Here is a 5,226-nt window from a genome sequence, read left to right as displayed (position 1 = left end):
TTTTGTATTTTTAGTAGAGACGCGGTTTCACCGTGTTAGCCAGGATGGTCTCTGACCTTGTGATCCGCCCGTTTCGGCCTCCCAAAGTGCTGGGATTACAGGTGTGAGCCACCGCGCCCGGCCGATTATATTATTTTTAAAAACCCTATCATTACTTAGTTACTTCAAGGGCTCCCTATTACATTTAAGACAAGCATCAAAATATATCTCATAACTAAGGGTGATAGTCAAAATATTTTTAAGACCTATATTGGCACAATCCCTTACCAATCAGAAAGTGTGACTGACGAATCTGAACAGTCATTGACCTCAAACAATGAGTAAAACAATAACACTCTGTATCAGGTGAACACTGTTTTGTCTATGAGACACAGCACCATCTCACTCCAATGCACTTTATCAAAGTCATCACACCGTCATTCCTTATCTCTGTTGCCTATACTCGCTTTCTTTAATTACAGGAATTGCATAACTCTCTCACAACTATGTCTTAACTCTGGCTATTTCTTTCAAATGGATCAGTCTCCCACACAATTCTACATATCCTATTCTCCCCTTCAAACCCTTTGCTAGCCGATGTTACTCATCCTCTCATGTTTATTATCCCTTTGTCAAAGAAGGATTCTGTAAGATACTGTCATAGTAGTAGTTTATTCATTGCATTTTAATTCCATGGACGTTTGTAACCCTACTTAAAAAGTTTCCATTCCCCATTAACCTTTACATTTATAAGAGTAGAAACTGATTTTAGTTCATAAGCATTATAATATCTATCATCAACTTCAGAGAAACTATCCAATGATAGGGACTTAATAAATATTTGTTGAATACTTGACTGTATCACCTCATAGTTTTTAAAATGTGTTCCCACATAGACTGTAATGGGGATGTATATTATTTTATTAAAATCATTTTAAGATGATAAAAATGAAATATTAAAAGCTGTATTGAAACATGTTGACTGTACTTTAAGGGACAAACCCTGAGTATGCTGAGAGGATACTATAAACTGAGGTGGCAAATATGGCTATTGACATAGAGATGATGACAAAAATTTTTGTAGAGGATCATTAATTATGGCTATTATTTTCTTTGATAGAAGCAACAAGACTTTCAAAAAACTATCAAATTAGATAAAACACAAAAAATAGAAAATGACTTTCTCCAATAAATAATTTGTAAGGAATACATTTCATCATCGTCATTATTACTGATTATACTGAAAATGAAATCAGTTTTAGAATAACGACCTTGTCCTTTGTTAAAGATAAATCACTTATTCCCTGTTGGAAGGCTTGTGTATGTGTCTTCATATTCTACTTTAAGGCTATGGTCTTCCATTTTTCTGTCAAAGCATCACTAAAACTTGGTGCACAGTTAAAATGATTTGAGTAGTTATCTTTTGTAAAAAAATATTCAGACAATTGAGTCCTTGGCTCCATAATATCATAGCATCTCTTCTGTTATATTCTGTGATGTAGATATTTATATATATATATATATATACCTACATCACAGAATATAACAAACAAAATTTTATATATATACACACATATATATATTTTATATANTATATATATATATATATATAAATATTAGTAATATCACATTCCAGGTCTATCTCTCTCTCACACACACACACACACACTCCAGTTTCATGGTCTGTCTTGTTTTATAGGTATCTTCTCTTAAAATGTTAAGGAACAGACAACCCTTATGGTACTAAACTATTCCAGAGTGTTTTCAACCCTAATGGGGTCTGTAAAAACACTGATATCAAAATTGGACAAGAAATACAACGGGAAAATGAAAAACTGTTTGGTCACTTTCACTTAGGGCTCTGAGTTTAATGACACACTTTCTATCAACATTTTCAACTATGTTTTTTTAATTAAAACAATATTAATAATTAATGTTTATCAGATCTAATAAGCAGAGGATTTACACAACCTAAATCCACTTCATTATTAAGCATAAAAATGTACTGATAAATATTTGATCCAACTTGTTTGAAAATGGTAGTCAAAAGGTTAATATAATTATCAAAGGAAAATAAAATGGCAAAAAAATCAAAATATCAAGAATAGCCACAGACATAGATGAACTAAAACAAATCAAAAAAAAAAAAAAAAAAAAACCATTTTCAACAAGTTTGTAAACCTGAAATTCATTTTAAGTATAAAAATAGAGAAATTACAGAAACTTAAGAATTACATCAAAGTACTATTCTTACCCTTCCATTTCCACTCTATTTAACTGTTGCAAATTAAGTCTACTCTCAGACAAGTTCACTGGTGTATTCTTTCAAACTTTCAAGGAGCATTTAATGTTTATGCTACTTAAATTCTCCCAGACATAGAGATTCATGTCTTCTTAATACTTCTCACCAAGCTGGTAGCTGTAACACTAATATCACTAACATATAAGAGTGGGTTACATTCTTTATGTAATCGCCTGCTTTTAGTGTGTCAGGAGATGAAAGCAATGGCAGTAGCACATTGAAACCGTGTGTATTTTTCCAATGTCCCTCTTTTCATAATTGATTTGTGACTCAGAAGCATGTCTGGGGATGAAGGCGTGCTCCTCTCAGATTTCAGTCACCACAGTGAAAAATTAACAACATGGGCTAACTAGTTTTACCAAGAGCAGGGACGGTGGAGGCACAGGACACACTTGTCTTTTATTTGTTCAGTTTCTCCTCAGTTATCTTTGATTTCGATCTCCAACACGATTCTCAGGTTGATTATGCTTTCTTTTGTGCTCTTCCCTGCATCTAGACTTTCTTGGTTAGAAGTAATAGCCAACAGAGATTAAATTGACCTTCAAAAGGACCTCTCTTCGTGTCTTCCTGAGTCATTTTGTGTAGAAGAACTGGCGTCCAAGCAGGACAGCTTGTGTCTTCCTCGTGTCCCATGAAGATTCCAGCCCAAGCAGAGTTGTCAGTATGTCCCTTGGTAAATGAATTTATAGTGTTTTGTAGTTAAAAAAAAATAAATGGATAAAAAGAATGTGGTAAAAAAGTAGTTGGACTAAACATGTGTATTTAAATTTGTATCATCTATGTATTTGGTGTCTTGTTTAGAGAGTCATCTATCCTGTTTGTTAGGGATATTTTCTCTTGTTAAAAGTACCTCCTGTTGAATACTCGAGAAATTAAAAGGGAAGCATGATGGGCACACACTGAGCGCTCTTTACTGGAGAGGCTGGTTTTAGCCTCTCACTTTTAGCAGGACAGGCAGTCGGTGGAGTGCCTGTGCACTGGACTTGGGCATCGCCTCCTGCATGGCACACCTTCACCAGGACGACCAGGCAGGCTGCTTCACCTTACTGCACTTGATGTGCCTGCTCTGAGGTTTCCCCTGTCATTCATAACAGACCAGGATTCCTTTGTGTTTCTGTATAACATCAATGAGGAAATGGAGCTATTTTCACTTCACTGCCCTCTTTTGAATATTTTCATTGTAATTACTGATTCTATTAAGGAAGAACAATAAAGGCAGTGTACCCCCCTACTACAGTGCTTGGGAAACAAGTGTTAGGTTGTGCACATGACAAGAGAGGACTCTGAATACACCTACTCTTCAGCAGCCCAAGCCTTATTGAGTTGGGATAAAGAACTCATTCTCTGTTCTTTGAGAAAGGTTTCCTGTACTAATTTTTGTCCTTTTGGGATTCTAAGTGGGCCAAGAAGCAAAAACATCCATGTGTTAATTAAGGGGAATTGGGAACACGTTTTCCTATGTTTCAACTAACTAAAGAATAGATGATGAAGAAATTCTCCCTGTAGCTCAAAAAAAAAAAAAAAAAAAAAGAAAAGAAAATTTAAAAGTGTCAACCTGCCGCCTTCTAATTCTAGCTCCACCACTTTTTACTGGTAGGAACTACCATAAGTCACTATATCTTTGTCAGCTTCAGTTTTCTCCATGATCAAGTGAACGTAAAATGCTTCATAAGGTTTTATGAGGTTTCAACTTGAAATGCATTTAAAGCATGTATCATATACTAAGCATTGAAATGTTAGCTTATATTCATTGATCAAATATTTTCCATATGAAAAAATATACTCATGGTTAAAGAAGGTATGGCTTAATTGCTGAATTCCGTTTCCAACTCGGTAATTTGGTTTAACTTACATTTGGTCTGGCAAGAAATTTTAGATTTTATGATGTAAGATGGTGATTTCTGTAAGTCGAGTATATATACATTTTATCCCTCTAACTTAAGTTTATTTCATTTTGTTGAATTTCAAAAACAAGTTATGCATATGTATACATCTTTGACAGATATTAGAAATCAAACTAAAAGCTTACATACATGTCGGTGATTGTTCTAAATACACTTTTTGGAGAGAGTAACATGCATACAGGGATGGTATGAACATTCATCAGGGTTTTTCTCCAAATTTACTGAAAAGACACAGCCTAAATGTTACAGAGGGTTCTTGAATCTCTTGCAAGGAAAAGTTCAGGGCATGTCCATAGAGTAAAGTGAAAGCAGCTTTATTAGGAAAGTAAAGGAATAAAAGAAGGTTCTACTCCATAGACAGGGCAACCACAAGGGCTGCTGGTTGCCCAGTTTTTTGGTTATTTCTTGATATGCTAAACAGAGGGTGGATTAGACCATATAGAGTAACTTCCTGACGTTACCACTGCATTTGTAAATTGTCATGGAGCTGGTGGGAGTGTAGGAGTGAGGGTGACCAGCGGTCACTCTGGTGGCCATCTTCATTTTGGTGGGTTTTAGCCGGCTGCTTTACTAGAAACTTTTATCAGCAAGGTCTTTATGACCTGTATCTTGTGCCGACCTCATATCTCATCCTGTGACTTACAATGCCTAACTGTCTGGGAATGCAGCCCAGTGGGTTTCAGCCTCAATTTACCCACCCCCTATTCAAGATGGAGTTGTGTTGGTTCACAAGCCTCTGACATAAATGTTTTAAAAGCAGTATTACCTATATCATTTTCAAATGTATCCTTCTAATAAAATTATAAACCATATTTTATTTTAGTAGTTTAGTAGTATTCAAAACTGAATTTTAATACAAAAAGCAAATAATTGAGTATTTGTTCCTCTTGTATATGTATTTGCTCCTCTTGTATATATTGTGTTGGTCTTCGGAATCCAGTTAGAAAGACCCTCTTCCAAAATGAAGCGTTTTAGAAGGAGAAGGGAGAAAATCGTGATTATATTATTTTATAAATATATATATATAAAGATATATATATA

The sequence above is a fragment of the Rhinopithecus bieti genome, unplaced genomic scaffold (assembly GCF_001698545.2).
Source record: "Rhinopithecus bieti isolate Rb0 unplaced genomic scaffold, ASM169854v2 scaffold_21703, whole genome shotgun sequence".
NCBI lineage: Eukaryota > Metazoa > Chordata > Mammalia > Primates > Cercopithecidae > Rhinopithecus > Rhinopithecus bieti.
The sequence above is the reverse complement of the archived record's forward strand: the minus strand, read 5'-3'. Positions refer to the sequence as shown.